Source organism: Corvus cornix, chromosome 6 (genome assembly GCF_000738735.6).
Source record: "Corvus cornix cornix isolate S_Up_H32 chromosome 6, ASM73873v5, whole genome shotgun sequence".
Classification (NCBI taxonomy): Eukaryota; Metazoa; Chordata; class Aves; order Passeriformes; family Corvidae; genus Corvus; species Corvus cornix.
Window position 1 is genome coordinate 20481256 of NC_046336.1, and position 17233 is coordinate 20498488.

Here is a 17233-nt window from a genome sequence, read left to right on the forward strand (position 1 = left end):
GTCAGTAGGTACACAGCACCATTCATCACCATGGAAAACACAATCAACTAAGGCAGTATCTGGTGCTCACTTACTATCTAAGCAACAGTTTAAACAAGTAAATACAAATGAAACATACAACATGATGGATGGCTGTACAAAAAAAAAAGCTAACAATTAAGTTTACAAATAATTAAGCACCCCGCACACAGCCCATTTTTCCCATCTAGCCTGCTGAAGGAGAAAACCCTTCATGTGCTTATACGGCAGGCTGCCCCACACCAAACAAGCCGACACCTGCTGCAGCGGCCCCGCATTGAGACGCCTTCCCGCCGTGTCCGGGCTCCCGGCGCTCCCGGCTCCAGCCGCCCCCGGCCCGCGCGGCCCCGCGCGCTCTCCGCCGCCCCGCGCACGTGCGCAGCCGCCGCCGCCCCGTCCCGCGGCGCGGGCAGCGCGAGCGGGAGCCGAGGCCCCGCCCCCATGACGTCACCGCTCCGGCCGCGCACCTGATCCCGGCAGGTCGCGCCTTAAAGGGGCCGCTGCGGCCGCAGCCCCCGCGGGGAAGGGCGGCAGCGGCGACGGCCGCGCTCGGGTAACACCCACCTTCGCCCGCAGGGCACGCTGTGCCGCCCGACGCCTCGCAGCGCCTCTCCGCCACCTCTTGGCACTGCCAAGAGACCCTTCAGCCGCGCCCTGCCCTCGGACGCCTGCAGCCTTCCTCCCCGGAAAGAGCTATCCCAGGGTGCCGATTATGTCAATAATTTGGGCAAGCAAACCACTCACCTGGTGGATTTTAGCAACACACTTCAAAATCCTTTCCCCTTCTTTCCACAGCTCTTTTTAAGAGGCGGCCGTGGCGTGGCCATAGTAGGATGTGCCTCTCTGACACACCTCTCATCCACGAATCCAAACAGCTGTCGTTTTTAAGCACTTGAAGGCCACAACTTTCCTCTTTTACTCCAAAACCGCAATGCCAGTCTGCCCATTGGTAAAGGACAGCTTGACCATTCTCAGCATCATGTTCAGAACCAGATACAGAACAAGAACTGCCAGAGGAAACCAACCAATGTAACATGGCAAAAAACTGGTAACCACGTAGTTTGTATCATCAACAAACAAAACACACTCAAAATGCAATTGGGACAAATCAAACTTACCACTATCCTCTTCCCCAATCAAAATCAATTGTCCTCTTACCCTGCTCAGTGATCCTCTCTACTAAGGAAATGTGCTGCAGGACAAGAGACCTTTAAATCAGTATCTGCATCACTTCAACTCAAGACAGGCAAATAACACGAAACGGGGAAGAGAGCATAATGAAATGGAAGATACAAATACTAAAAGTTCCTATTCAAAAAGCAAATTTGAACAGAAACATGGCAGTTTCTATACTGTCATCCTTCCTATTTCTATCTAGCCACATCTATCTATTTATATCCTATTTATATCTAATCCATACAGAAAAATACTATTCTTACATAGCCAGACATGAAAACACATCACCCTCACCTAAACCTCGAGGAGGTTGCTGGGAATTCTCAAGGTGCAGGCACTTTTTAAATTTTCTTACTACTGTTACCAGTCATCAGTCTAGATAGACTACCAGGATTAATCGTCAAGTCCTCCAACTTTCAGGGCAACTTCATGCAAATGAATTCATCTGTCTGCTCCAATTCCTCATCTGTAAAATGGACAAATGATACTTACTATCCTAATTCTCATGCATGCTTGCACGGATAGTTCTTATTTTTAGATATCAAAGATGAAGTAATAATAGAGCACGGCGTCACTCACTGTTCAACTAGTATCATAAAGCTTTTATTTAACCTTCTACAGCTATTTCCAAATAATTATTTGATTCTGCAGAAGTTCCCTTTTTCTTTGTTTCTATGCATGGGTTCCACCATCAATTATACCAGCACTCATTTAAAACAGTGTTGGCCATTGGAAGTGCAGCATTCAGAAAGAGGAGAAACAGAATTCTGCTGTGCATATGGGAACGGGTTGAATTGTACTTTAACACGATATATTATAACCTCATACATAAGCTTTTGCTTCTAGCTTTGTTAATAAGGGAGATACCATAAATATACATGTAATCAGATACTTCAATTCCATTCAATTCTCGTTTTCCTTATAGAGATTATTGCTTCCCCCCCCGTGACATTTGTAGGCACCCAGATGTCCAAAAACATTTTCTTCATGTTTAGACCCCCTTTTTCCCCCCTCATTTTCCTGAGTACTTGTAAAATCTGTGTTTCTGCTTTAGTGAGCTTAGTTGCCTAAGATTACCACACTAAGTAATCCAGACTATTTTTCAGAAAATGATGAATGTGATACAGCATGTTTTTTAAAATAGAATTTCACTTTCATACTAATCTCAGATTGCATGTGGACAGAAGTTACACAATCTTATTTTATTTAGGTACTTTAAAGAAAAAGTAAATGCTTAACGCTTCTACAGCTAAGGCATCTCATCCCCTCAGCTTCCTAGGCTATTATTTAAACATGAACATTTTTTGCTTTTTTATCTTTCATTCTAAGCTGAGAAAGTGTGTGGAACAATCAAAACAGTCGTATCTACACTATAATTTAAAAACCCCACTTACTGTCAAAAGCTAGGTTGCCATTTCATTAGTGCTAGTTTCAATTCAGCACCTCATTTGCTAAAATTTTAATGGCAAACACGTAGTGGGATTTTATTTTAAAGTATATTCAGAACAGACCATCTTAATTATTGATAACAAAAAATGTGGAATTTAAATACACTCAAATACACTTTTCCCTAAATAGAAGTAATTTTAATCAGTTTAAAATGTCACATTAAAAAATTAATCCCTCTTTTGATTGTTATCTATCCTGTTGGTGCCCTTTTGATCATTGAGCTCCCACCCCTAGAGAGACGTCTGTGCAACTTCAGTTGGAGCCTGGAAGTCAGCTCTTCACAGCTGACAGATTGACTATTGTCTGTAGCATGTTTGCAGTGCTGTTGCTTATCCAGACTATTGTGTTGCCTTCCTGTTGCCTTCCCCTAGAACTATTAAATTAAACCAACATATTTACACATATTACCATCCAACACAGCTATCCCACTAACAGTGTTGAATAAGCAAGACTTAGTTAAGTGAAATTACAGCTCAGCTCTGTCTTGGACAGTGAAATCACGACAATGATTATGTATGGAACAGTGGATTTTTATCCATGTTTCCGTAGCCTATATAAATTCAGTGTACTTTTACCCCTCTAAATAAATTGATGTCGCTTAGGAGCACTTAGCTACTAAGTTTCTACTGTAACATTAACTTCATTTACTTCTATTGAAACAAGATAATTCAAACTCCACTTTACAGTGAAAGTGGCTGCATCCATCTCACTAAATTTCAAGTTTGGATTGTAATTCTTCTAACACTGTCTTCATAACACCACACTTTATGCTTATAAATAAAGCTTCTATTATGCTTTTTAATGTAATTCTACAAAGAGAAAGACAAATACTAGGTACTATGACATCCAATAGCCTAATCCAGCATTCCACAATGAGCAGCATCCTTCCTTTACCAAATAAAGCAAAGCAAAAGTAATTTTTGTTGGTCCAAAGTTAATTATCTTCATTAAGTCAAGCATAGAAAGTACAACATGATGCAGCATAAACAGTAAGAAAGACAGGTTTGTGCTTCCTCAGTAGATTTGCAAGGGCAGCTAAACAAGGAATTCCAGTTCCAGAAACCTAAATTATTCAAGGCATGTACATTCCAGGTCTAAGAAAACATAAAGCCATGAGTTTTCTGATCTACCTATGGCTTTCAAAAACAATAGGTAAGATACACCATTAAATTATCCATTGATGAGCAGCTGTCTGCTGCTGTTAGTTTCATTCCAACCATGCAAGGAAAAGCAGCTCTAGTGTCCCAACCTCAGGCGCTGGCATGAGCTCAGCTCTCAGCATCACAGCACTCCCAAACCCCAGGCCTTCTTAAGTACATCATTTGAATCACACCAAATGCTGGTTTGGCCTCCTACACCCAGTACTTAGAGCTGGTTGATGAGGCTGCAACATCTTGCAACTTCTATACTATGGCATATCTTTATTACACATTCCTCCTACATAGCAGTCTTACCCTCCAGTTCCAGTGGGAGATGCTATTGGCATTCTCTCTGAGACTTAGTATTGGGGCATATATTTCAGAGATTATTTTATCACTGAGTACTCTCGGACAATAACTGTCTTACTTTGCATTCCACTACAGTAAGGGTCCTCCTATTTATTCCTAGTATCTGTATCACCTACTAGATTCAAATGTAGCTAACTCTACATTTTCTACTTTTAAAGCAAGAGTTTCTGACTCTGGTGGTTAAAAATAGTACCATTTAAATATGACCAGAGCTTGAAAAGGCAACCTGTGAGTTTTCCACACAGATTTGTCTGGAAATTTGAAAGCTAATGATCAACATTTAAATAATCCATGTCAACAGTAACTTTTCTTGCAGATAATATGAACACAAACATCCATCTAGGAAAGCAAGGTACACGATGCAGGAAAAATAATAGAATCTACAGCATTTAGCCCAAATTCATTATGGGATGAAGAAGCAATAGCAGTAGCAGAGGAGAGAGAGAGGAGTTCAAATGATCCCCTCATAACCAAAACAAATCTTTTCAAGTCACCCTGATCCCTGATCTTCTGTAATATGCAAAAACCTCCACCTCTTAACAGCTCCAGAGTGTCTCCCTGCAGGATGCTGGACCCCTAATGCTTCCATATCAGACATCTGCCCTGTGTTTAAAGACTGCCCATGGGAGAAAGGAAGGGAAATATTAGGCAAAAACGTAAATTGAAAGCAGCTCTTAATAAGTTATTAGAAAGAAGGAATACTGAAATGATGGAATTTCCATCACATTTACTTAAACAAAAAGCTCCCATTAAAAAGTGCTTGGAGCTGTGACAAATCCCATTCTCAGGTGCAAAATTCAGGTTTGGCTTGCTACACTGTACACAGGCTGTTGGCTTTGACTCATAAAATCTCTCTGAGCAAACAGAAACTAAAATTGCTAAGTAAGGTAATTTCCAACTGCAATGACTAAAGACAGGTATTTTAAGGTATAACAAGAGACTCGAAGTATACTAACAAAATACTAACTAACTAAAATAGAGACTCGAAGTATACTAACAACATATGTTACACCCTCAGGTAACTGAAGCTTTCACTCATTTCTCAGTGGAGAAATAGACAATGGAAACTGGGAAAGATTTTATAAACAAAACAATTACCAACAGTACACTCCTTGTTTTCATATGCTAATAATATGTCCAGTACCCAGAACGCTGAGAAACAACCGAAATCATTATGAAAAAGAGAAAGAAATAAAAGTTAACTACTGACAGGCTTGTGAAGGGCCTCTGGAAAGGAAAAAAGAGCTGCAAATCTTGTGTTGGTACAACTCTTACTTGCATAGTGAGATACCAGCAAAAAACAAGATGAAGGCTACTGAGTTAGAGGATGTTAGAACTCAAAGGACTGGCAATAATGGAGACTTGTTTGCGTAACAATTTTGTCAAGTGGATATTGTCTCAGGGTAAATTGTCTCCACGTACAGTGTTCATTTTTCACTCAGTAACATTCCGAAAAGTCAGTATGTACTGTTCATCAATCTTAATGAAGTTGTTCAAAAAACAGTTAAATAAAATTCTTTAGGAGAAAGAACAGTCAGTTACCTCAGAAACTGGTCCTTTGTTCATGACCTGAGACCTAATCTAAGTTATTTGCAACATTTTAAGATCACTCATCTTTCCCTTTCTCTCATGGATGGGCTTTATACCAAACAACTTCCTACCTTCCTGAAACTGCCTACTACATACACACAAAATTATGCCGTCTAGTTCTCTTTTTGGCACTTGCACACTTACTCCTCTCCTCAGTTCAAATTAGTTCAGTCTTTCCAATTAGGCCTCATTTTCTAGACCTCAAATTATTTGATTACTCTTCTCCCAGCATCTGTTCAGGTGAGCTCTATTTCCTTAGGGCATTTGCCCTAGTGAGATGCAACACTTCAACAGAGGACTTACTCGTGGATAAAGAAAAAAAAAAAGAAAGATTGTTCTGTATCTTTTTATCCCTCCTGATATAACATTTGCCCTTTTACATCAGGAATTCTGGAGAATTATCATCTAATTACTTGCTCCCTACAGTCTAATTGTGTATTCATGATTTCTGTTAAGCGCAGAACTTCAATCTGTCGCTATTTATCTCCTAAGATTTTCTTAATTTTCTCAAAATAATTTTGTGCTCATAAACTTGTGTCCTACGTATATATATTCCCTCCAAGTTCTAGGGGCATTTTTAGTGAATCAATTTTGTAAGCACACTCTCTATTCTATCATCAAGGTCATTAACAAGAAGATTGAAGTGAAGCAGAATGAGCACAGACCCAACAGACCGTGGCGGATCCACATTCAATACAACCATTTCATTTTGACAGACAATCATTAGTAACCACCTACAAGGCACAGTCATCCACCAAGTCTTGCTCCTACTCTACAAGTTTCTTTCAGGTCACATTTCTTCCCTTGTTTGCAATATTATAGCAAGAAACACTGCCAAAGAACTCACTAACATGAAAAATGCTAACAGTCACACTTTTCTTGTCAATTCACTGGCTTTATTGTCATGTTACAGAAGAAAATTAAACTGGCACGATTATTTACTCTTCCTAAATTCATCGTGCTTGTGCCACATGTTCCTGTTGTCTCCCTGAGGCTTACACTTTCTACAAGAATTTGTTCAAAATGTGGAAGATAGGAGACAGGAAATTATAGACCTTTCCTCTCTTTACCCCACCCTCTTTATATTTTCACGTTTTCCAGCATCTCAAAAGGTAGCTAGTTGTACTGAGATAGCTTCCATCACATTTTTTTCCTTAACCACTCAAAGAATGCATGTCATCAGGAGCCAACCTAATAAGTAACCTACCCAAGTAGATTTTGCATACTAAAAAGTATGCTTTTTATTTCCTCCTTGTGCAAACTGCTGCTCATTTATACTCCTGCTGATATTTTGAGGATATTTTCATAGTTCTTACCTCTAGTCCATCTTACAAAACTGTGCTGCCTGTCAAAACCCCCCCATTACAGAGCAGTGGATAGATGGCTGCTAGAAGGACCCTGCGGTGAGCGCAGTTCAGCGGGCAGCGGTGCTCCAGGGCTACCCCGGGCTGTGCAGCCCTGTGGAAAGGTCAGGACAAGGCCCGCCAGAAGGAAGGTGTACTTCCCACTGGGGTGGCCATCTCTAGTGCAATACCAACACAGGAGAGCTGCACTAAGACAGGAACAGAAACAGAGTTCTGCAATCCAGGCTTCACGATCACACCAGCGAGGGGAGACCAATTACCAAATCGTTTGCAGCATATTAGCGTCGCTTCTGTGTCAATTATGAAATCTGTCTCTACACCCAGCCGAGCAAATGGAGCTGGACTGGATGGGACACACACACATAACTTTGTTCACAGAATTCATGCACATACACTGAACAAGGCGCTGCAGATAAAAACCAGGATTAAGCCGGACACAAATGGTCCTGCAGATACTCTGGCTCTCACAGCGTATTTCCTCTGATAGCATAGCACACAAACCCAGCAACCCTTCTGTACATTCCTACATTGCTGTACAATTACTTTTAAAATGTTAGTCACTTGCTGTCCTTGCCCAAAATTAAAAAGCATAATAATACTCTTCTTATAGTACATGTTTATGTGGCAGTTTAAGATGTAAATGTTTGATTACATTATTTTAAAATAGCAACAAAGAACAGGAAGAAAAAAGTTTAAAAGACATGAGTTAAAGATAACTAATACCTAAGTTTTCTTAAGTGTATTGTAGGTTAGTCATCATGCACCCAAATAGTTTATTTCCTTTTCACAAGAATTATACAATGATTACATAAAACTGAAAAACTGTTCATTATCTTTCATGTACACTGTAGCCTTCTAGCCCTTCCCTTTATTGAAGTTTAATCTTCCCAAAAATATCAGAGACCAAAAGAAGTAAGATACAGTAATACAACTGTAATAAATAAAAATAGTTAGGATGCAAAAATATCTTCCAAATTAATTAGTTCCTCTAAGATTATCCAAAATTCATCTGACACATTGTACAATTTTATGACAATACTTTATAAAAAAGCAGAGCAAAATCTAAAAAGTTTAACACTAGAAGAAAAAGAATAAAAATACTATTTGTATTTAGATTAATAGATTAATGTAGTAAATGAATACCTAGCTTTTGGGGAGTATCTGACTTTATTTAATTAAAAGTGAAAATACTAATGTTTTTGAAGAAAAAAAAAAAGAAGAAAAAGTACCATTGCCAACATGCCTACTTTATCCCTCTCAGAAGGAAAAGGCTAAAACACTGATTTATCATCACTTAACAAGATACTGACCACCAGCTGAACTGCATTAACTGACTTACGCATTTCTAGTCCAATTACCCTGAGAAGCAAAACAAGTTAGTATAAACCACTAGTGAATTAACTACATATACTCAGGGAAATCTCAGACAATATAACAAAAGAAAATTTACACTGAAACTGGTCAATCACTAATTTACACCTTAGCACATTTTTCCTGATGAGATAAAGTAATTTACAAGGACAAATATTCAGGCTTCAACTGGTGGGATTTCGGGGGGAGATTTTGTTTGTTTGCTTATTTGCTTTTTGCTATAGGCACACTAAAGGATTAATGTTTGGAAGGTAGTAAAAATGTTACAAATTATATTAATCTTGAACACATATTAATCACTAATCACAACTGAATCACTAATTAGATAGCATTTTACTGGCCGATTTTAAGTGGGCTGGCATTCAGTATTTTTTGGAACAGATATTAAATAGTAACGGTTTGATTTTTCTTTTATATTAATGTCGCGGGTTCGGTTTGTAACCGGGCAGAAACACCAATTTAGTGTAGTGGTTTGGTCCAAAATACTCATTACTGTTTATCTGCTGTGAGATAAGAATTAGGAGAAATGCAAAACAGGCACCAAACTTGAAAGAATATAAAGAAGTTTATTAACAGACCTAAAAGAAGAAAAAAAAATTATACCACCTTCAGAACTCTCCTCCTCCCCCCACCTTCCTCCCTTCTCCCACTGACAATGTTCAAAGACAACCCTTAAGATGTTCAGTCTGTTTACCACTTCCATAATAACCTTGTTCAGTCCATTTAGAAAGAGAAGTCTCTTCTTGCTCATGCTATGAAAACATTATCACAACGAGACAGCCGCCCACTTCCAAATATTGTTCAGTCCATTCAGGAAGAGGAGTCTCTCTGCCTGCGTGTGAGTCCTTTCCCCCGACTTGCAGCTTTTCCCGCAACTGCTTTCGAGGGTCCACTCTTGAAGTTTTTTGGGGTACAATTTTAAGGTTGAGCCGTTCAGAAACAAAAACAGAGGCCCTTCTCCTTCCCTGGGAGCAAAGGGTCTTCATCATCTTCATCGTTAGGACTATCTCTGGGAGCATCTGTAGGAACTGAGGTTTTCTCCTTTCCCATTTGGAGCAAAAGTCCTCATCTGGTTCATCTCTAGGGACTGAGGTTTTCTCCTTTCCCGTTTGGAGCAAAAGTCCTCATCTGGTTCATCTCTCCCTGTCCAAACTTCTCATGAAATTACAGCTGCGTCAGCATCTGCCTATCTCCACGCAGGTGCTTCTGCTCACGAGTTGAACACTCCACCCCCCATATCTTCATGAAATTACAACAGGATACTCTGATATATCATAACTTCACAACAGAATTTCAGCTTTAAGCATCTCCTCTCTCTCTTGCCTCAGGTTTTCAGCTCTTCACAGCAATAAAAAGGGTTAATCTCACCTCAGCCTTGCAGCTTTGCAGCTGGAATGTTGAATTTTTCTTATCGCAGTGGAGAGGGGGGAGAGCCGAGCCGCTCCGTCTGCCCACAGCAAGGCAGTGGGGGGGGGTTCCACGGCTGGAACAGGTCCATGGCTTCAGGATGGCCGTGGCCCGGCCCGGCCTGGCCCAAGCAGGGCCTGGCCGGGCCCACTGGGCCCTGCTCGGGCCCCGCAGCCACCTGTCCCAGCACCGGAAACGAGAGAGAGCTTGGAGGGGAGTTTGCCTATTCTTAAATGTGGATCACAGAGGTGATCACAACTTTAAGTGGCTTAGAGAATTGTCCATATTCAAACCGGCCAGCTGATAGGTTCTATCAGTTCCCAGAGGAAACTGTAAGCACCCCTCAGCAAGGACGTCCCTTCCGGGACTAGGCTTGCTAACCTATGACAATTAAGTAGATTGATTACTAGTTCCCATAACAATCATTTCAACTTAGAGCTCAAGAACTTAATGTGTTTAGGAAAATTTGCATGATAAGACTTTGTACTGCTGTCTCATATATGTGATAGCTACTGATAGAAAAAAATCACATTGATGCAGGCTCCTAATAATACCTTTAAACTGGAAAGAAGAACTCTCTCCTATTTAGTTCACTGCCTGCTACGTGATAGCATGAGAATACAACATGTCTGCTCTATTGGCAACCACACTGGAATTCAATATAAACATGTATTTAGTTTAATAATTCTCAAACGTAATTTGAACAGTTAGTACAGTCTGTATTCACAATGCTTGTTTATGCTTAGTTTTGGCTGCAAGCTCAGTTGCATCTTGTCTGTATGGTCAGGACCCTTAACAAGAAATAATTACTGCTGATTACTGTCCACACAAAGCCTGTTCTGTGAAGGTGATCTTTGGAATTAAATCTAACTTTTATCTCTTGTGTATAGATATGCATACAAGTTACATTAGCAAAATCATTTGCTAACTCAAAAGAATTCATTGTAATGTTTCATTATGCTACTTCACATATCCTCCAAGAATTTCCACCCCAGTAGAACTTAACAGATTTCAGAACTATTTCTGTAGGAAGAAGACAGACAGTTCAAGATCTGGTTCCTCTTCTCACTGAAGTGGGGATGTGACAGCACTGGAACAGCCAGAACACCCAAATTTTATTCCGAGTTCTACACTAACATCTTCTGACAAGCCTAGCCTCTGTGCCCATCCATTCTGGCTACTTATAATATCATGCCAAAGTTAATTTTGTTGAAATATCTGGACTGAAAGACTAGAAACAGAATTCTAGTAAAAAAGAAAAGGTAAAAAACATATCCAGAACTGAGTTCACCAGGATTAATTTGAATTTGCTAACAGTCAAAGGAATTCTGCCTGCTTGTGTAGCAAAGACAAGATATAAATCTTCAACCCCTTGCTTGTCAGATGAGGCCTTGTTTCTGGACAACCCTCACAAGCAGCAAGGGAGTGGTGCCCTACAAAGCAGCTGACCCTGACTACAACACATGCATTACCATGTCTGGGTAACAGCTACATACAATTCAACAGGGAAGGCTGGAATGGATGCTGATGTAATAAATACTGAGTGGGCAATAATGCAGTAGTGGCCCGGTTCTCATTACTCTAAAATTTTAAGTGCCGTCATCTTTTCCATGGTATCAGCCCACCAACAGTTACTATTTGAAGGGATAAACTAAAGACATTACTGAAGCAAAAGAAATTGTGCATATTCCTTTCTCAAGTATTTACCAGCCCACTAACCTGCTCTCCTTCATATTTACTTCCCATTAGATAGATGAACAGCTTTGCAACTTAAAAAAATGGTTGCAAAAAATGCAATGAGCGAACTCGGTATTAAGGTTCACACATGTCTGAAATCAAAATACCTGACTCAAGTTCTGAGTTTTCCTCTGTATTTTAATTCTCCTTACTGCAAAGGATCCAGAAGAGCTGAGTAAGCAAGTGATGTCATTGGACTTTAATAAAAGAGGCAGAAATTGCATAAAGTGTAAAGATGCAATGCACATCAGTTTATTTCCCAATTACTTACATAATAGATATTGTTGCTTTTTATTAGTACACCTGGCAAATTTACACCATTTAAAATATGCATTCTAATACTTTGCCTGCAATTCTACTTGATTATCTACTAGGCAGAGTTATATTTCTAATTAAAACATAACTAAACATGCAATCAAGTGACATAAAACCTGTGCCATTGATAACACAAAGCTTTCAGTGTTGGCATCCTGGCTGCATCCAAAAATCTGAAGGTACCAGTAAACGTATCTTCCTGTTATGCCATTCGATGGAATAAAATGCTCACAAGGCTGAAATTTAAACAACCTAAGAAAGCAGGACTGATTCCAGCTGTAAACACGTCTGCAATTCCAGTCATGGGTTGCTGTCTAAGGCAGCAACAGCCACTGAAATCACAGAAATTCCCTCCTGGTAGAAACTTCTGTCTGCAAGAAGGAGGCTACTCTAGTTGTGGAAGCAGAATTGACATCATTAAAAAGGAAACAAATCCTGCTCTACAATATCTTAGTCTAAATTCCAAATAATTTTGGCAGCACCAGTATGCATTTAAAAAATCCTAGTGCAACAGAGGAAAAATGTGCCTAATGACCCTTTTAAAGGCTCTCCAAAGCAATTCTGCCCTGAAAATACACAAAGTATTTCCTTCAGCACAGGTTTCTTCATAAAAATGTCAAATGGATTTTTGGCAGCGCTAATAATTTTCCTACTTCGACTTTCAATTTTCAAAAGCATGATTTCGAAGCTCTCAATCTGCCAACAGGATAAGTTGTGACATTAAGTCCAAGTCAGCTTAGAGGAAGGCACTGGATTTGGGATTGCATTTCCCAAAGAACATGCAGATGACAGGCAAACACATACACATGCTACACCCTCTGCCCCCAAATTCAGAAACCAAGACATTTAAGTGAATGTCTTTGTGGGAGAAGAACATTATTTTCCCTCTCTAAAGTCAACTGAATAATTATACCCTGCAAACAGTGCTGAACACTTGAAGGAACTACTAAGTAATTAGACTTTGCAGGTGTGTCATTTATTTTTTAAAGCCCAAATGAGAAAAAAATTGATATGAACACCTGTTTGACCATCAGCTTTTTTTGGGAAGTTCTGACTAGAAGTTACATATATTATATAAAAAGTTAAAGATGTCCATGTTTCAAAAGCCAGAATTCAAGTGATTGGCTTTGTCTAGACTGATCTATGTAGTGTTCCATTACTATTATTATGTTTTTAGCAGATCAATAATTAAGTTTGTTGTGAAAGCTGATTGGAAAGCCACAAAGAAAGACCTACATACCAGCTACTGTTGCAAACACACTTTTTGTTTAAGGAATACATTGTGCTACTTTTTCTATTTCTTCTGAGGAGGTAAACTGCTTATGAGATGAGGAGTTAAGGACAGCACTATTAAGGACAGAACTAGTAACTAAGAATCTTCATGCTGTCCTGAGTTAGGACACCCATGGATAATAACATAAAAATGCTGGCCTTCATTAAAAGAGACTGAGGGTTTATCAAGATCAAGAACTTTTCCACAACCTCTTTAGAGCAGCCCAGAGTTGGCCTTCACTAGTTCTTAAAGGATTCAAAATCATGATCACTGCTTCTCATGTATGTGGTAATATTATCAGTCAATAGAAAATTCCTCTGGTAAGCAGCCAAGGCAACTTCTCCCCACCCTGACAAAGAAAAAATAAACATATTTTAAAACCCACACAAACCAAACAGGCTGATACTTACAAAAAAGGGGAGAATTGAAGATCCGTTGTTTCATTTGACACCATTTACCTCTACATTCAGTAGCTGTTTGTAATTTTTTTTTTTTTTAAGAACAAAGAATGTTGGCAGATTTAAAACTGTGCGACTACACATCTAAATAATGGGAGTGGGTAGAGGAAGAAAAATTCAAACACTAATTTATGTGCTAAAATTCTACTTATTGCCTATAGTCATCATGTGGGATGACAGGTATCAGATCATTATCGGGGTAAGTAAGGGGCAAGATATTTTTTAACTGTTTTTCAGTTTCTACCACCTGTGTGCAGTGCAAAACAAGCAGCTGGATCTCACTTTGTCATTCCCACTAGAAAGCACTGCCATCACCTCCTTATATCGAAGTAATTTGGCAAAGCAGACTGGCAATGTAGAACATCCCTGTGCAGTGCCAGCAGCTCTGCTGGGGCAGGCAGGCCCTCAGCCTGGAGTTCTCTTTAAAAATATGCACATGAAAATCAACTATTTAATCTTCATCCCACACCAAAGGATAACACTAGAATCAAAAGTGGGTATTTAAAACAAAACTGACCTGATTGAAGTCTAGGACCAGTTTTATCAAAAAAATATTACTACTAGATAGAGAAATAAGATGACTTCTTCCCTACTGTAACCTTAAACAGAGATTAACTTCTTCATAAAATGCTATTAGTTATACTTATAGGCATAAATTATGAATGTTTCTATGATTTTTCCTATCTCATGACAACTCTGACTCTGAAGACAAAAGGATTTTTTATAGTCTCAAAAAAACCTCCCAAAGAGATTCTTTTTAAAATCTAAATGCATCTTTTCTGTCTTATCAAAGAATCAGAAGTAACTCACAATGCTATTCTTGAAAAACATTTATGCAGTTCAGTCTGCTTAACAGCTGACTGCAATTTAACAAAATTTATTTCTGGCCTCCTTCTTTGTATCAGTAACAAAATTAAAAAAAAAAAAAAAAGAAAACCAAACAAGTTTAGTTGAAGCAACTATCTCAGCAACAGGCACATTATACAATACCTTGGTAACTTCCTGCTTAGAAACCCTGCTAAACTCTTTTGGCAGGTCTGAAATTTTGTCTGTTTTATTAGAAGAAAAAAATGTGGTGGCTTCCTTGCTCCAATTCTTCTTGCCTGCATCCTATCCAAGTTATGCTGTCATACTCACAATTAGAACTTCTTCTGAATATTATATAATGTGCGAGAATTGTCTATTTCTTGTACAAAAATTAATGTTTGTTTAGTCAAGGTCCTGCATAATTTATCAAAATTTAGAATAAAGAATTTAATAGTTTGCTTAAGTCCTCTTAGGAAAATGGCTTAATCTAGACTAAGTCTTCACAGAAATATTCTTCAAAGCAGGAGTTAATCTGTCCACAGCCTCAGCTGCTTATCAAGACAGTTGGACAACAATTTGCCTGCATTCCCTTTCCTCCTGAGCTGGTGCCTCTAATTCTCCAGTCTCATGTGATGCCATTCTTACCAAAGGAATTTATTGAGCACTCCAAATGAACAGCTCACACAGTTAGGAAGAAAGAATGCTGAAAATGAATGTGATCAACAAGTGAATCAGAACCACAGAATAACTGAGGCTAGAAAGGATCCCAGAGGAGGTCTCTCGCCTAACCCCACACTGAAAGCATGACTAAGAGGTCAGGTCAGGTTGCTTGGGCTTTATCCAGTTGGGACTTAAAATCCTCTAAGGATGGAGACTGGGTATTTTCTCATTCAAATGCATGGCTGTCAATGGAGTGGGCAAAAATATCTTCCTTACCACCAGCCAGAACCTTTCTTAATTTTTGTTCATAAACGCATAATGTACTTCACATGCTTCCTGAGGAAAGTTCCTGCTTCATATTTATGAGTGATTTTCACAAACCAAATGGGAACATCAGTTTGACTGGACAAGTGAAGACATTTTTATGTCCTATTTAAAGCAGGGACATACTGGCAATCCCGTATCAGCCCAATAGGCTGGCATTACACAGAAGGACTGAAAATTTAGTATGCAGGAAACAAGCAATTGCCACTGAGAATTTTCAGAATTCACCTCAAGAACAATATTTCCATTGTTTTATTGAAGTAGCAATCAAAATTTAAATGCAATTAATACTCAAAGCCATTCCCAATTACAGCCAAAGATGACTATCATAATTTATTCACAACTCAGGATAAAAAAAATGGGCTCTAGCATTTACCATATATGTCATTACTCAAATTAACTCCTGACAAGTTGGGATAGGAAGGAGGAAAGCCAAGGAACAACCTGGAATATTGTTGCACATTTTTTACTGATACCATTAACATAAAGCGGGACAGTAGAAACATGAGGGAAGTGCTCCAACTAACACAACCATTTTCAGACCTACCACAGACAGCTACACTTGAAGTAAAACAATACTAAAACAAATTAGTATTTGATGTTTTCTGCTATGAAAATCCAAAATTAAAAAATCCTAGTATTTTTTAAAAGCTTAGGATTAATTAGAAATCTAATTTTAGGCTTTGGATTCTTGTTCAAACAACTTCAAGTAATTTTCATTTATTATGCATACAAGAGATAAAATATATCAAAGGTTAAAATTTATTGACAAATGGCATATCAATTCTAACTCCTGTACAAACAGTACATGCACTCCTTATCAGAGGAAAGAAAACAAAACAAATTTGTAATCAATACTTGAAGTACTATATTTCAGAGCAGAATTAAGCAATTCAGTTGACCATGACACTGCAATAGTCATATGTTTTCTATGTTTTCTCTCCCAAAACCTACCAAAATCTCAAGTATTCCTTTGCAGAATAATCCTGAAAAATAAGATTTTCCCGGTATTGCTGCTTTTGTCTAGAACTGTTTCTGGAGCTATGCAGTCAGAAAAAGCAACTTCAATTTGAAAATGTCCCACTTTATCCCTGAGCCTGAAAAGGTCTCTGTTCTAGTGGAGATAACAAGACTCTACCATCTTCTGGCTGTGATCACTGCTGGTTCCTACCAGGCAAGAATCAGATACAGTGGAATTGCCCAGGTACCTTTCCAGGCTGCAGCTGCAATATCAGACAAACAGCCAGAGGAGAATCCATCACATGCAGAAAGTGAACAGAGAAAAACATAACGGGTAAGTGGTAAATATTTTAATTTATGTGATGATTATACAGCTGAATATGACTGCTGTAATTATTAACAACAGTATGTACACTGATTGAAGAAATACATTACTAAATTAATTAAACTACCTTTCTATCTCTCTCAGAAATGAAGAGCCCTTAAAGAAAACATATTTGCACAACAGAAGGTATTTCTTAAAAGATAGTTATTTCTGTAACAAAACCACAGTCTTAAACCCAGCTAGTTTTTGCTAACAGGAAAGATAGATTCTGACCTTCTCCATCCTCTCCTGAAGCAATGCATTTTAAAAGACGTATCTAAAGTGAAGTTTTAAAAAGCTTCCCTGAAAAATCTGTGGAAGTTGTCTGTCTTCAAGAATTTAAGCAAATTAGGAATACCATAAAAACAGCACTTAAATGAAAACTGCAACATTGCCAAACTCATATCACAGCATTTTTTCCTGATTCACTTTGAGAAAAATAAATAAATCTC

The 17233-nt window shown here is 38.7% G+C and overlaps 1 protein-coding gene across 4 annotated transcripts in view; it reads right to left on the reverse strand.

The window, feature by feature from the left end:
* Window positions 1–17233, reverse strand: part of USP54 (ubiquitin specific peptidase 54) — a 97832-nt gene that overhangs the window by 73622 nt on the left and 6977 nt on the right. Inside the window, exon 1 of one of the 4 annotated variants that reach the window (XM_039554420.1) lies at window positions 277–365. The exons of the other annotated variants lie outside the window; for them this stretch is intronic. The gene's annotated coding sequence lies outside the window, so the exon portion shown is untranslated. Of the gene's footprint in view, window positions 1–276; window positions 366–17233 lie in introns of those variants that run through there. 4 annotated transcript variants of the gene reach the window in all.